Source organism: Gorilla gorilla, chromosome 10, assembly GCF_029281585.2.
Source record: "Gorilla gorilla gorilla isolate KB3781 chromosome 10, NHGRI_mGorGor1-v2.1_pri, whole genome shotgun sequence".
NCBI classification, from domain to species: Eukaryota; Metazoa; Chordata; class Mammalia; order Primates; family Hominidae; genus Gorilla; species Gorilla gorilla.
Window position 1 is genome coordinate 108,260,602 of NC_073234.2, and position 17,155 is coordinate 108,277,756.

General features: G+C 40.8%; 1 protein-coding gene and 1 pseudogene across 1 annotated transcript in view; one reads left to right on the forward strand and one right to left on the reverse strand.

Moving 5' to 3' along the window:
* Nucleotides 1-17,155, reverse strand: part of EEA1 (early endosome antigen 1) — a 156,797-nt gene that overhangs the window by 100,832 nt on the left and 38,810 nt on the right. The gene's annotated exons all lie outside the window — the stretch shown is intronic.
* On the forward strand, nucleotides 10,146-11,381 carry LOC101137065 (heterogeneous nuclear ribonucleoprotein A1-like; annotated as a pseudogene).

Consider the following 17,155-nt stretch of genomic DNA (forward strand, 5'->3'; position numbering starts at 1 on the left):
GGCTTGGGCTTGAATCCTGGATTCATATCACTCTTAGTAGCTATGAGACCTTCAATTGCCTCATCTGTTAAGTGGAATAACAATAACACCTACTTCATATGAATCTCATGACAATTAAATAAGATAATACATGCAATGCACTTATCATTGTACCTGGTACAAAGAAAACATTCAGTAAATGTTAGCTATCATTACTTTAATTATTCCTTTCGTTAATAACCTTTAAAGGAGATTATCCAGGGGATGAAAATGAGGAATATGAGTTCATCTTTTTTTTTTTAACTGATGAAAGAGTTGTCTTCCAGATGACCACAGTCTCAAGTGCTAGAACTACAGAACAATTCTTCTTTAAAAGATGCTTCAGCCCAGCACAGTGGCTCACACCTGTAATGCCAGCACTTTGGGAGGCTAAAGCAGGCAGATCGCTTGAGCCTAGGAATTTGAGACCTGCCTTGGCAACATGGCAAATCCCCATCTCTACAAAAAATACAAAAAAAAATTTAGCCAGGCATGGTGGCATGCACCTATAGTCCCAGGTACTTAGGAGGTTGAGGCAGGAGGATCACTTGAGCCCAGGAGGTCCAGGCTGCGGTGAGCCATGTTCACACCACTGCACTCCAGCCCAGGCAATAGAGTGAGACCCTGTCTCAAAAAAGAAAGAGAAAAAAGAAAAAAAGAAAAAGAAAAATATGCTTCATTTGTTTTGTTTTGTTTGAGACAGAGTCTCGCTCTGTCACCCAGGCTGGAGTGCAGTGGCACAATCTCGGCTCACTGCAACCTCTGCCTCCCAGGTTCAAGCGATTCTCCTGCCTCAGCCTCCCAAGTAGCTGGGATTACAGGCGCTTGCCGCCACGCCTGGCTAATTTTTGTATTTTTAGTAGAGACGGGGTTTCACCATGTTGGCCAAGCTGGTCTCGAACTCCTGACCTCAGGTGATCCGCCTGCCTCAGCCTCCCAAAGTCCTGGGATTACAGGCGTGAGCCACAGTGCCCAGCTGTTTTGTTATTGCCACCATAGCTTTAGGCTGCCTTTCACTTTACTCTTGTTTTTCACTGTTAAGTTTCCATATACAGTCATTCATTCAAAACGTATTTACTTGCTGGTATTCTACCATGCAGTAGGGTAACTGTGGTTAACAGTGAAATATTGTATATCACAAAATAGCTAAAAGACAGCCTTTTGAATGCTCTCACCACAAAGAAATGATACATGAATGAGGTGATGGATACACTAACTACACTGATCGGATTATTATACAACATAGATATGTATTGAACATCAAAATGTAACCCACAAATAGGTGTAATCAAAATGTGTCAATTTAAAAAGTAAATAAATTTTTTTAAGTACTATATGATTTTTTAAAAATCACATGGGCATGCGATTACTATGTTCTAGCTGTTGTGGTATGGTGCTAAGAATACAATGATAAATAAGACAAGGTCTTCACCCTCAAGAAGCTTACAGACTCTCTGAAAAAGTTACTCAAAAAAATGACATTTTAGGCCAGACACAGTGGCTCATGCCTGTAATCCTAGCACTTTGAGAGGCCGAGGCAGGCGGATCACAAGGTCAAGAGATCAAGACTATCCTGGCCAATGGTCTATTAAAAATACAAAAATTAGCTGGGCATGGTGGCACGCGCCTGTGGTCTCAGCTACTCGGGAGGCTAAGGCAGGAGAATCGCTTGAACCCAGGAGGCAGAGATTGCAGTGAGCTGAGATTGCACCACTGCACTCCAGACTGGGCGACAGAGTGATACTCTGTCTCAAAAAAGAAAAACTTACATTTTATGCCCCACTAACCAGAAAATCCTATTAGATCCACATTGAAAATGCATCCAGAATCTCAGCACCTCTACTGTTACCACTCTGCTCCAAGTCACCATCACATTGTACACAGATCATTACAATAGCCTCCTAACACTCTTTGCTCCTACCCTCACCCCACTAACACGCAGCAGCTAGAGTGTATCCCATAAAAATGCAAATCAAATCTTGTCGTTTCCTTGCTTAAAATTATCCGATAGCTTTCTACGACAGTAACAGTTAAAAACTAAAGTCTGTATAATAGTCTATAAGGCCCTACAAGAGGCAGGCCTGATCGCTGACCCAATCTCCCCCTTGCTCACTATGCTAGAGCTACACTAGCCTCCTGGTTGCTTTTTCAACGTGACAGGCATATTCCCACCTTAGAGACCTGCTGTTCCACAGACCTGGAAAAATACTTGCCCCAGAAATCCACGTGACTCATTTCCTCACCTCCTTCAGTTCTTTTTGTGTTATCCCCTCCTCAGAGAAGTCTTCCCTGATAACTATTTAAAATTGCAGCCACCAAGAACACTTTATATGCCTCCTTTCCTGCTTTATTTTTTTCAATAACACTAACTGTCTAACTTGATACATTTTTTATTTATTTATTTTTGAGACAGGGTCTCACTCTATCATCCCAGCTGGAGTGCAGTGGCACAATCATGATTAACTTGAGGCCTGAAACTCCTGGGCTCAAGCGATCCTCCCACCTTAGCCTCCCAAGTAGCTGAGAATACAGGTGCATGCCACCACTCCTGGCTAATTTTCTTTTTTATTTTTTGTAGAGATGGCATCTCCCTGTGTTGTCCAGGCTGGTCTTAGGCGATCCTCCCACCTCAGCCTCCCAAAGTGCTGAGATTACAGGCGTGAGCCACCATGCCTGGCCAATACATGTTTAGTATGTTTTTATTTTTGCCTATTTCCACCCACTTGAATGTAAGCTCCACCAGGATAAATATTTTTTAGTTTATCCTAACAAATGAGTAAAAGGGAGCTCTTTACCCCATCCCACCACGTGAGGACACAGGGATAAGACCCTATCTATGAACCGGGAAATGGGCCCTCATCAGACATTAAATCTGCCAGCACCTTGATCTTGGACTTCTCATACTCTAGAACTATGAGAAATAAATTTCTGCAGTTTATAAGCTACCAAGTCTGTGGTATTTTATAATAGCAGTCTGAACTTACTAAGATAAGCAGGTGAAGTACAGAGATTAGCTTATGGAAAAGCCCAAGAAAAGAAAAAACTTGGCACACTATAAAAACAGAGAATTCGATACGCCCGGATCAGAGTATCAAGAAGACTATGAGAAGAAATGAAGCTATAGAGGTAAAAAGAAAGCTGATCACCAAAAAAAAAAAAAAGATAAATAAACAACAACAAAAAAACTTCTAGAACAAGCTAAAGAATTTAGACTTTATTCTAATGACAATTAATTGAAAGCCATTAACCTGGGTGTTGTTTTTTTTTTTGTTTTTGAGATAGAGTCTTGCTTTATCACCTAGACTGGTATGCAGTGGCACGAGCTCAGCTCACTACAACCTCTGCCTCCCAGGCACAAGAAATTCTCGTGCCTCAGCCTCCCGAGTAGCTGGGATTACAGGCATGAGCTGTCATGTCCAGCTAAATTTTTTTTCTTTTTTCTTTTTTTTTTTTTTTTTTTTTTTTGTATTTTTAGTAGAGACAGGGTTTCTCCATGTTGGCCAGGCTGGTCTCAAACTCCTGGCCTCAACTGATCCGCCAGCCTGGGCATCCAAGTGCTGGGATTTCAGGCATGAGCCACCATTCCTGGCCTAACCTGGATTTTAACCAGGAAAATGGCATCATAAAATCCTAGCGATATTTTAAAAGAATAGATTCAATTGGAAGAGAGAGGAGATAGGAGGTGGGTAACATCAGATAAAAGAAGGACAGTTACAATAATATGTGAGGGTTAATGACTGATGGTAGTCTGTGTTAAGGCAGTAACAGAATGGATTAAAATTATTGCTTAAGCAATTTCAATAGAAAAGGTTTTCTGAGAAGGTGATAAATGAACTAAAATTAAAATAATTTTTCTTTTTTTTTTGAGACAAAGTCTTGCTCTGTCACCCAGGCGGGAGTGCAGTGGTGCGATCTTGGCTCACTGCAACCTCCACCTTCTGGGTTCAAGTGATTCTCCTGCTTCAGCCTCCTGAGTAGCTGGGACTACAGGTGCGTGCCACCACACCCTTTAGTAGAGATGGGGTTTCACCATGTTGGTCAGGCTGGTCTCGAACTCCTGATCTCGTGATCCACCCGCCTTGGCCTCCCAAAGTGTTTGGATTATAGGCATGAGCCACCACGCCCGGCCTAAGAAATGAGATTTGATAGGTAGGTGGAGGCCACAAATGCAGGGCCTTATAGACCATGATAAGATATAATGGAATTTATTTTGCATAATAGGAAGCCAATGAATTTTCCTTTTTCTTTTCTTGCTGGGAAGCATAGCCTCCAGCAGAAGCTGGAAGCAGGCATTTCCTAAAGCCAATGAAGATTTTAATTCAGGGAATGGCCTGATTTGATTCCAGTCCTTGTGGTTGCTCTTTGGAGAAGTGACCTAAAATGATAAGGATAATACACCCTTATGATCATCTAGGTGACCAGTAGAAATAGAAAGAAGAAGATAAGACCAGGCACAGTGGCTCACACTTGTAATCCTAACACTTCAGGAGGCCAAGGTGGGAGGATTGCTTGAAGCCAGGAGCTTGAGACCAGCTGGGGCAACATAGCAAGACCCCTCGCTACAAGAAAATTAAAAATTAAATTTCCATACAGCTTCCTTTGGAAAAACAAAAAACAAAAAACAAAAAAGGTGGGGGAACGGACTGAAGATATATCTGGGGGCTAAAATGAATAGGACGTATCATGTACTGAATATGGTGGATGAGAAAAAGGAAGAATCAAGTTTACTCTGAAATCCTGAGCTTCAATATCTGAGATTTTCTACAATTTTCAGCTTTCTGAGACAGCTAAAAGAATAGCAAGTTGAACGTTGGGGTAGGAAAGAGTGGAGGGCAAGAATTTAACTTAAACATTAAATTTAGGACAAATATTAAATTTAAAATGCATATTAAAGTCCTAAGCTTCCACCTTAAGAATCTAGAAAAAAGATGAGCAAACTAAATCCAAAGTAAGTAGATGGAGGAAATTAAATATAAAAGCAGAAACCAATAAAAGAGAAAAGCAAAACACAGAGAAAATTAACAAAGTCAAAAGTTGGCTACCTTAAAAATTAATAAATGGATAAACTAATAGGAATAATTAGGAAAGAAAGAAAAGGATAAAATATTTTATCTCTTACTAAAATCACGGGATATCACTACAGATGCTATAGACATTTATGCCAATAAATTCAACAGATTAGATGAAACAACAGATTCCTTAAAAACACAATTCACCAAAACTGACTCAAAAAGAAACAGAGAATCTGAGTAATAATCAATACACTTCCCAAAAAGAAAGCTCCAAGCCCACATGGTTTTACTAGTGAATTCTAGCAAACATTCAAGGTATAATTAGTGCCTATTTCTTTCAGAAAATATACGAAGCAGTGCTCCCTAATTTATGAGGCCAGGAAAACCCAGATACCAAAACCTGATACAAACATTTCAAAAAAGAAAATTACAGACTGATATCCCTCACGACCAAATGAAAAGGTCCCCCAAAAATACATAAACAAATGAAATCTAGCAGTATACAGGCTGAGCACCCATTATCTGAAATGCTTGAGACACTTTCGGATTCTGGATTTTTTTTTTTTTTTTTGTATTTTGGAATATTTACATGATACTTACCAGTTGGACATCCTAATCCAAAAAATCCAAAATCTGAAATGAACATCATTTCGGCACTCAAGTTTGGAATTTTGGAGCATTTCGGATTTTGAATTTTCAGATTAGGGATGCTCCACCTGTATTAAAATAGTAATAACAACACAGCAAGACCAAGTGGAGCTTATTCTAGAAACAAGAGTAGATCAACATTCAAAAATCAATGTAAATCTTCACAATAACGGAAAGAGAAAATCACATTATCATCTCAATAGATGTGGGAAAAGCATTTGGCAATATTCAAAATTCATTCAAAGGGAAGGGGGAGGGGAAAAGAAGGGAGAGAGGGAGGAAGGGAAGGGGAAAAGCTCTCAGAAAACTAGAAAGCATCCTTAAGCTGATCAGAAAAAAACCCATGGCTACCACCATTCTCAGTGGTAAAAACCTTAAATGCTATTCCCCTAAGTTCACAAAGTAAAATACTTACTCTCCCCAATTCTATTTAATATTTGACCCAAATTAAGGCCCAATATTGTGTGCTGCCTTGACATCTGGTGAAACTGGGAGGGCCTCAAATGGCCTAACCAGAAGTTTGCCTCCCCATTCTCCTCCCACAGATAAGGCTGCCTACTCAAACAGCCCTTCTGATCACAGAGACCAGGCACAGTCCCTGCTTATCCCTACGTAGTGGGTTTCCCATGTCCTGGTCCCCTGACAGCCCACAGACTTATCCAAACAATCCAATCATATCCTTCTTTAGGAACCAGAAGGCACCCCAGACTCTTGATACTACCAAGCCTGCCTCCCACAGCCCCTGGTTGTTCATTTTGTTCCCAAATGTAATCTACATGTAGCCATGCATGGCATGTAGTGTCCTTCTCCCCTAGGCTGTAAACATAAAACAAACTGCTGTTGATCTCAACTGTCCAGTGTCACGTGTTATATGTTCAGCCATTCCCATAACCTGGGGCAAAATCCCTCCTTCACTACACAGTAAATAGGAGGCAATGAAAACACTGGCAAATGCAAATGACTTGCACCCAGTATAAAGGAGTCTTACAATTCAATAATAAAAAGACAATCCAACGTTTTTGGTTTTTTTTGAGTTGTGGTCTCACTCTGTCACTCTAACTGGAGTGCAGTAGTGCAATCTCGGCTCACCGCAGCCTCCACCTCATAGGAGCAAGCGATTCTCCTGCCTCAACCTTTCAAGTAGCTGGGATTACACACACACGCCACAGTGCCTGGCTAATTTTTGTTGTTGTTGTTGGCGGGGGGACAGAGTCTCACTCTGTCGCCCAAGCTGGAGTATAGTCATGCAATCTCGGCTCACTGTAAGCTCCACCTCCCAAGTTCTCACCACTCTCCTGCCTCAGCCTCGCGAGTAGCTGGGACTACAGGCACCCACCACCATGCTCAGCTAATTTTTTGTATTTTTAGTAGAGACGGGGTTTCACGGTGTTAGCCAGGATGGTCTTGATCTCCTGACCTCGTGATCAGCCCGCCACGGCCTCCCAAAGTGCTGGGATTACAAGCGTGAGCTACCGCACCTGGCTTAATTTTTAAAATAGGCATTTCCAGTTCCAGAAAAAATGGCATAGATGCACTTTTCCTTATTCCTTCTGCCAACTACAGCTAAAATTCATGGACATTACATATAAAACAAATGTAAGAAGACTCTGAAAGATACAGAGAGGAAGGCAGACCAGTTAGTGATCTCAGGAGACAAGGAATGACAGACTGATGAGTTCTTTGCCTCATATATTCTGAAATGAATACTAGAGAAGCCAGCAATCTGGAAACACCAGACCATGCTAACAAGAAAAGCCTGCTCTCTCTAGGCACATGATCAGGGAAGAGGTAGTCCTCCCACTGCTAAATCTGACTGGCTTTTTAGAAAAGGGGCTCAGTGTAGTAGATCATGCCTGTAATCCCAGCACTTTGGGAAGCCGAGGCGGGTGGATTGTTTGAGCCCAGGAATTCAAGACTAGCCTGGGCAACATGGCAAGACCCCATCTCTATGAAAAAAAAAAAACAAAAATTATCAGGGCCATGGTGATGTGTGCCTATGGTCCCCAGCTACCTACTCTACTCGGGAGGCAGTGGTAGGAAGATCACCTGAGCCCGGGAGATCGAGCAGTGATCACACCACCACACTCAGCCTGGGCAACAGAGTGAGATGGAGAGGAGGAGGGGAGGGAAAGAAGGAACGGAGGAAAGGAAAGGAAAAGGAAGAAAGGGAAAGAAAGGCGATGCAGTACTGAGATACTACAACATCTGGAGGTCAGTTGAAGAGGTAGGAAAAACACCAGAAGAGAGGTATCAGAGAAGCACAAGAAAGACTGCGTTATTAGACAGCAAGAGTTGACTGGACTAAATGCTTCTAAGAAGTAAAGTAAGATGAGGACAAAGAAGTACAGACGAGAATTAGTAAAAGACAGGCCATCAGTGAGTAGTTTCAGTGGAAAAACTGAGGATGGAAGCTAGCTTGGAATAGGATAAACAATAAACAAAGACATTTACTTCTAGCAATATGGTGTACTAAACAGTCTGAACTGTCCTGATGAAAACAATGAAATGATATAAAATATCACTTATTACATTATGTATTACATATATTATATATGTTATTACAGCTGACCCTCGAACACCGCAAGTTTGAACTGTGTGGGTCCACTCACACATGGATTTTCTTCCACCTCTGCCTCCTCTGAGACAGCAAGACCAACTCCATTTCTTCCTCCTCCTCCTCCTCATCCTACTCAACATAAAGACAAAAATGAAGACCTTTATGACCTTCCACTTAAAGAATAGTAAATATATTTTCTCTTCGTTATGACGATTTTCCTTTTCTTTTTTTCTTTTTTGGCTCTATGGAATCTTTCTAGTCATATGATTTTTCTTTTTTTTTTTTTTTTTGAGACAAAGTCTCACTCTGTTGCCCAGGCTGGAGTGCAGTGGAGTGATCTCAGCTCACTGCAACCTCTGCCTCCTGAGTTCAAGTGATTCTCCTGCCTCAGCTTCCCGAGTAGCTGAGATTATAGTCACGTGCCACCATGCCTGGCTAATTTTTGTATTTTTAGTAGAGACATGGTTTCATCACGTTGGCCAGGCTGGTCTCAAACTCCTGACCTCAGGTGATCTGCCCACCTCGGCCTCCCAAAGTGCGGGATTACAGGCATGAGTCACCGCACCTGGTATCTTTTTTTTTTTTTTTTCCACTTTTATTTTAGATTCAGAGGGTATATGTGCAGGTTTGTTACCTGGGTATATTGCATGATGCTGAGGTTTGGGGTACAAATGATCTTGTCACCCAGGTACTAAGTATAGTACCCAACAGTCGGATTTTCAACCACTGCCCACCTCCTTCCCTTCTCATTCTAGTAGTCTCCAGTTTCTATTGTTGCCATCTTTATGTCCATGAGTACCCAATGTTTAGCTCCCATTTATAAGTGAGAACAAGCAGTATCTGGTTTTCTGTTCCTGTGTTAATTTGCTTGGGATAATAGCCTCTAGCTGCATCAATATTGCTACAAAGAATATGATTTCGTTATTTTTACGCCTGTGTGGTATTCTGTGGTATATATGTGCCATTTTTTTTTTCTCCAATCCACCATTGATGGGCGCATAGTCCAATTCCATTTATTTGCTATTGTGAATAGTGCTGTAATGAACATACAAATGCGTATGTCTTTTTGGTAGAACGGTTTGTTTTGTTCAGATATATACTCAGTAATGGATTACTGGGTTGAATGGTAGTCCTGTTTTAAGTTCTTTAAATCTCGAAACTGCTTTCCACAGTGGCTGAACTAATTTACATTCCCACCAACAATGTATAAGCATTCTCTTTTCTCTGCAGCCTCACCAACATTTGTTTTTTAATATTTTAATAACAGCCATTCTAACTGGTGTGAGATGGTATCTCATTGTGGTTTTGATTTGCATTTCTCTGATGATTAGAGATATGGGCCATTTTGTCACGTTTCTTGGCCATTTGTATGTCTTCTTCTGAGAAGTGTCTGTTCGTGTCTTTTGACCATTTTTTAATAGGGCTTTTTGCTTGTTCAATTGTTTAAGTTTCTTACAGATTCTGGATATTAGACCTTTGATATCTGCAAACTTAGCTGCACAGTTTGCAAATATTTTCTCCCATTCTGCAGGCTATCTCTTTACTCTGTCGATAGTTTCTTTCACTGTGCAGAGGCTCTTTAATTAGTCCGGCTTGTCAATTTTTGATTTTGTTGCAATTGCTTTTGAGGACTTAGTTATAAATTCTCTCCCGACACTAATGTCCAGAATGATGTTTCCTAGGTTTCCTTCTAAAATTCTTATAGTTTAAGGTCTTACATTTAAATCTTTAATCCATTTTGAGCTAAATTTTTTATATGGTGAAAGGTAGGGAATCCAGTTTCATTTTTCTGCATAAGCCACATGATTTTCTTAATAATATTTTCTTTTCTCTATCTTACTTTATCGTAAGAATACAGTGAGACACGTTCATCAGCTTGTTCTTTTCTGCCCGCGGACACCACTGAAGAAGCATCGTTAAAGTCTCTCTTCTCCCTTCCGTCATGTCTAAGTCAGAGTCTCCTAAAGAGCCCGAACAGCTGAGGAAGCTCTTCATTGGAGGGTTGAGCTTTAAAACAACTGATGAGAGCCTGAGGAGCCATTCTGAGCAATGGGGAACGCTCACGGACTGTGTGGTAATGAGAGATCCAAACACAGAGCACTCCAGGGGCTTTGGGTTCATCACACATGCCACTGTGGAGGAGGTGGATGCAGCCATGAATGCAAGGCCACATAAGGTGGATGGAAGAGTTGTGGAACCAAAGAGAGCTGTCTCAAGAGAAGATTCTCAAAGACCAGGTGCCCACTTAACTATGAAAAAGATATTTGTTGGTGGCATTAAACACTGAAGAACAACACCTAAGAGATTATTTTGAACAGTATGGAAAAATTGAAGTGACTCAAATCATGACTCACTGAGGCAGTGCCAAGAAAAGGGGCTTTGCCTTTGTAACCTTTGACGACCATGACTCCGTGGATAAGACTGCCATTCAGAAATACCATACTGTGAATGGCCACAACTGTGAAGTTAGGAAAGCCCTGTCAAAGCAAGAGATGGCTAGGGCTTTATCCAGCCAAAGAGGCTGAAGTGGTTCTAGAAACTTTGGCGGTGGTCGTGGAGGTGGTTTTGGCAGGAATGACAACTCTGGTAGTGGAGGAAACTTCAGTGGTGGTGGTGGATATGGTGGCAGTGGGGATGGCTATAATGGATTTGGTAATGATGGAAGCAATTTTGGAGGTGGTGGAAGCTACAATGATTTTGGCAATTACAACAATCAGTCTTCAAATTTTGGACCCATGAAGGGAGGAAACTTTGGAGGCAGAAGCCCTGGCCCCTATGGTGGTGGAGGCCAATACTTTGCCAAACCATGAAACCAATGTGGCTATAGCGGTTCCAGTAGCAGCAGTAGCTATGGCAATGGCAGAAGATTTTAATTAGGAAACAAAGCTTAGCAGGAGAGGAGAGCCAGAGAAGTGACAGGGAAGCTACAGGTTACAACAGATTTGTGAACTCAGCCAAGCACAGTGGTGGGAGGGCCTAGCTGCTACAAAGAAGACCTGTTTTAGACAAATACTCATGGGTATGGGCAAAAAACTCGAGGACTGTATTTGTGACTAATTGTATAACAAGTCATTTTAGTTTCTGTTCTGTGGAAAGTGTAAAGCATTCCAACAAAGGGTTTCAATGTAGATTTTTTTTTTTTTTTTGGCAAACATGCTGTTGATTGCTAAATGTAATAGTCTGATCATGATGCTGAATAAATGTCTTTTTTTAATGTGCAAAGAAAAAAAGAATACAGTATATAATATATATATATAACATGCAAAATATGTGTGAATCAACTGTTTATATTATAGGTAACGCTTCTGGTCAACAATAGGCTATTAGTAGTTAAGTTTTTGGGGAGTCAAAAGTTATACATGAATTTCAGCTGCACAGGAGGTTGGCACTCAAATTGTTCAAGGGTCAACTACACGCTATAAAATATAAAATATTATATAAATAGAACCAAAGTTAGTTTTCACCCTGAATACTTCTTTAATGTCCTGGAGACCATGATATTTCCAATTCAACTTAGAAGCTGTTAAAGGCACAATGTTAAAACCTACAGCTTGTCCAAAGTAGGAAGCCAAACTCAATGTAAAGGTAAAAAGGAAACAAACCTCAGAGAGACAGAGACAGAGACCAACCAAGACCTTGTCTGTACCTTAGTATTGGTGGCATATGGAAAAAACAATTTCCCCTGAGAATCCATAACCACTAATAGCCCTCAATTAGATTAGCAGTCAGAATGTATGCTATTGTATAATCTGAAGAATTTCAAGCTCAGAACTTAATTTACGGCAGTCCCCAGTTAACAGCACCTCTCTAATGTTCCCCAGTTAACGGCACCTCTCTAATGTTCCCATCCATTAAGTGGAAGTGGATCATGACAAAGTTTTTCATCCTTGCTGTCTCTGAGTAGGCTGAAAAGGAAGAGAAAGAAGTGGAATGGGTCTTGCTGTCTCAGAGGTGGCAGAGGTGGAAGAAAATTCACATATAAGTGGACCTGCGCAGTTCAAACCTGTGTTGTTCAAGTGTCGGCTGTAATAACATATATGTAATACATAATGCTGAGCAAATCCTCTCTGCAAGAACATCGACATAGACCACAAAGAGTTTCCACTAGAAAAGTTCCAAGGAACATAAATTCACAATAGAAAAAAATTCACAAAATACACAAGAGAAAAAGCCACAAGCCATTACGAGTGACATCCAACAGAAAGTACTGGCAACAGAGTCAAACCTATAAAGTTTCAAATACTATAATGCTATAAACATTACCAGACAGAAAATATAGAATAATCATATTTGAATGTTTTAATAAATAAAAGAGAAGCTTGAAAATTGAAGCAAAGAACAAGGAACTAAGAAAAAGAAAGATCGAATTTGAAAAAAAAAAAAACAATCAGAACTAGCTGGACGTGGTGGCACATGCCTATAATCTCAGCTACTCAAGAGGCTGAGGTGGGAGGAATGCTTGAGCCCAGAAGTTCAAGGCTGCAGTAAAAGCTATGATTGCACCACGCACTCCAGTCTGGGTGACAGAGCAAGATCCTGTGGAAAAAAATAAGAGGCGAGGAGAGGGCAGGGGAGGGGAGGGGAGGGGAGGGGAGGGGAGGGGAGGGGAGGGGAGGGGAGAGGAGAAGGGAAGAGAAAGGAACCGCCAGGAGGGGACTGGAGGGGAGAGGAGGGGAAAGGAGGGGAGGAGAGGGGAGGGGAGGGGAAGGGAAGAGAAAGGAAGGGATGAGAGGGGAGGGAGAGGAGGGGAGGGAAGGGGAAGGGAGGGGAGAGAAGGGAGGGGAGGGGAGAGAAGGGAAGGGAGGGGAGGAAAGGGAAAGAGAGAGGAGGGGAGGGGGAAGGGGGAAGGGGAGAAGGGGGAAAGGGAGGAAGGAAGGAAGGAAAGAAGGAAGGAAGGAAAAAAAAAAAGAAAAGCCAGTCACGGTGGCTCACGCCTGTAATCCCAACACTTTGGGAGGCCAAAGCGGGCGGATCACAAGGTCAGGAGATCGAGACCATCCTGGCTAACACGGTGAAACCCTGTCTCTACTAAAAATACAAAAAATTAGCCGGGTGTGGTGGCAGGCGCCTGTAGTCCCAGCTACTCGGGAGGCTGAGACAGGAGAATGGCATGAGCCTGGGAGGAGGAGTTTGCAGTGAGCCGAGATCCGCACCACTGCACTCCAGCCTGGGCAACAGAGCGGGACTCCATCTCAAAAACAAACAAACAAACAAACAAACAAAAACAAAGAAAAAAAAGAAAGAACTTCTAGGAATGAAAAAAAGAAATTTAAAATGAAAATTAATGGCATATTAAACAGCAGGTATTCTCCACAGCTGAGGAAAGATTTAATTAATTGCATAATTCATTTTTTAATCCAAAATGAAAAACAAAAAAAAAGGATATAAAATATAAAACAGGCCAGGCACAGTGGCTCATGGCTGTAATCCCAACATTTTGGGAGGCCAAGGCAGGAGGATCACTTGAGGTCAGAAGTCAAGACCAGCCTCCAACCAGAGTCACAGATGGAGACCCCATCTCAAAAACTAAAACTTAAAAATTAAAAAATAAAACAGGGAGGGGTGCAGTGGCTCACATCTATAATTCCAGCACTTTGGGAAGCTGAGGCAGGAAGACTGTTTAAAGCCAGGAGTTCAAGATCAGCCTAAGCTACATAATGAGAGCCCATCTCTACCAAAAACAACAACAACAACAACAACAACAAAAAGCCAGGCATGGTGATGTGCACCTATAGTCCCACTACTGGAGACGTCAGATTGGGAGAACTGCTTGAGCCCAAGAGTTTGAGGTGCAGTGAACTATGACCACGCTCCAGCCCAGGCAATAGAGCAAGACCTTGTCTCAAAAAATAAAAATAAAAAAAATACCTATGATAGAACAAATGACAAAGGGAGAAATTTTAACATACAGGAAGCCCCCAACTTAGAATAGTTTGACTTAAAATTTTTGACTTTATGACTGATTTATCAAGATGTAACCCCATCATAAATCGAGGAGCATCTGTATATCTAATCTAGGTTTCAGATGGCAATATCAGAAAAAAATTGAGGCAATAGTCAAAGATAATCACCGAGAATTTTCCAAAACACTTCAAATACACATTGGTGTGTACAGAAAGCCCAATGAGTCTCAAGCAGGATTAAACACACACACACATAACAGGAAATGAAAGAAAGAGACTAGAACAGATTAATTTATTGGCTGATTAATTATAAAAAACAACCACAGGAGTAGAGAAAAGGATCCCTTCAATAGAACCAAATAGACTAAAAGCAGTCTTCTCAGCAGTAACAATGTGACCCAGAAAAAAGACAGAGATGGAAGTTTTCAATGTGCTGACAAAAAAAAAGGTCTGTATGTAGAATTTTATGCTCAGCAAAATCGTGTTTCAAGAACGAGCATGAAATAACATTTCAGACTGAAACTGAGAGTCTAGCAAATCAGTCCTCATTTTAAAAAAATCCTAAATGATGTTCTATAAAACGAATAAAATAGGCCGGGCGCAGTGGCTCATGCCTGTAATGCCAGCACTTTGGGAGGCCGAGGCAAGTGGACCACAAGGTCAGGAGATCAAGACCATCCTGGCTAACATGGTGAAACCCCATCTCTACTAAAAATACAAAAAATTAGCTGGGTGTGGTGGCGGGTGCCTGTAGTCCCAGCTACTCGGGAGGCTGAGGCAGGAGAATGGCGTGAACCCGGGAGGCAGAGCTTGCAGTGAGCCGAGATCGTGCCACTGCACTTCAGTCTGGGCGACAGAGCCAGACTCCGTCTAAAAAAACAAACAAACAAACAAAAAAACCCAAGAAAACAATTGTAAGTGGAAGGCTGAAGATGCAATAAGGAATGGTAAACAACTATACTGGTAAATACACGGATAAATCTAAAAATAATAATAACCTCTAATTTGTGAAGATAAAAGAAAATAAGATAAATCTAAACTACTGAACCACAATATAAGTTAGGAAGTAGTGATCCATATCAAAGCATTCAAAGGTCCTCTAAACGGAAGGAAAGAAAAGTATTTTAGACATTATGTTTGTTACAAAAGTAACAAAAATGCGCCAGGCAGGGTGACTCACACCTATAATCCCAGCACTTTGGGAGGCCAAGGCGGATGGATCACTTGAGGTCAGAAGTTCGAGACTAGCCTGGTCAACATGGTGAAACCCTGTCTCTACTAAAAATACAAAAAAATTCTCAGGGTGTGGTGGCACGTGCCTGTAATCCCAACTACTTAGGAGGCTGAGGTGGGAGAATCATTTGATCCTGGGAGGTGGAGATTGCAGTGACCCAAGATCATGTCACTGCACTCCAAGGCAACAAAGCAAGACTCTGTCTCAAAAACATTAAAAAAAAAAAAAAAAAACACTAAATGAACAGAATATAGTGCATAATATCCAAACTAGTAGCAGTACCCAGGACTAAACCCAGCAATGTACTCCACCACCATGTGAAGGTTGCTTACCAAAGGGCCAGCAAATGAGAAGAATGAACAGCTAGAGAGGTAAGAAAAAAACCAGAAGTGTGTGGTATTACAGAAGCACAGAAAAGGGTGTGTAGTAAGGAAGTTAAATCCAAACTAAGGCAAAAAGAGAAAAAGAAACAGAAGAGCAGGACAAAGAGAAAGTACATAAAGAGTAATAAAAATAAATCAAAATATAACCAAAATAATTCAAAGGGGTTTAGCGGTTTTCCCAGTTAAAAGACAAGTGTTAACGCTCTTTGCAAAAAAAAAAAGAACAAACCAAAAAAAAAACCCCACCTAAAACAAAAGGAACAAGAAAATATGAAAATGAAAAGAAAGATAAAGTCCGGGAGCAGTGACTCATGCCTCTAATCCCAACACTTTGGGAAGCTGAGGCAGGCAGATCACCCGAGGTCAGGTGTTTGAGACCAGGCTGGCCAACATGGCAAAACCCCGTCTCTACTAAAAATAAAAAAATAAAAAAAAATTAGCCAGGTGTGGTAGCACGCACCTGTAATCCCAGTTACTAAGGAGGCTGAGGCAGGAGAATCACTCGAACCTGGGAGGCAGAGGTTACAGTGAGCCAAGATTGTGCCACTGCACTCCATTCTGGGCAACAGAGTGAGACTCTGTCTCAAAAAAAAGAAAGAAAGAAGAAGATACACAAAATACTAATCAAAACAAAGCTGGGGTTATTCCACTACTATTAAACACCAATTCATCAAAAAGATATAACAAATCTAAGTAGATAAAATATGAAGCCAGTGACTGTAAACAGCACATTAGAGAAGTTTGGCTCTGAAGGAAAGCAAATAACAGATGGTACCTGAAGACAGGATTTCAAGTCAAAGAAAGAGTTTTTGGTCTTGGTTTTATTCATTTTTGATTTTTTGGTGTTCTTTTCTTATTGTTTTCATATGAATCATATTGAACAAATTTGTATGTTATTGGGAATTATATGAAGTAGAGGTAAAAAGTGAAGTAGCAGGAGGGAGAGAGGATAAATTAAAAATGAAAAAGAATGGAATCCACAGAACAAGAGAAAGGACTGAAATTTTATAAAAAGGACTTTTTTTCAGTGTAATAAAGTAAGAGGAAACAGGTATGGTATAGGTATGATAAAATAAGAACATTTATCTAATGGTTCCTATTTTCTCAGTTATATATACGGTGACTGAGAGAAGGTTAAAAAGAGACAGATTTCAAAACAAAGAAGGTACAAAATAACTATCTCAGAAAGTAGGAAGTTAATCCTACTAATGTGATATTAACAGTATTGCCAGGCACTGCTCAATACCAATACCCATTGGAATCGTTTTTTGGTGTTGTTCTGATTGAGGTCAACTAAATTATTACTAGATTCCTTTCAGTTCATCATATTATGAACACAGTTTGGAACATTTTTCTTAAAGACATTTACTGAAACTTGTTCTTAATAAAGTCCAGCTGAT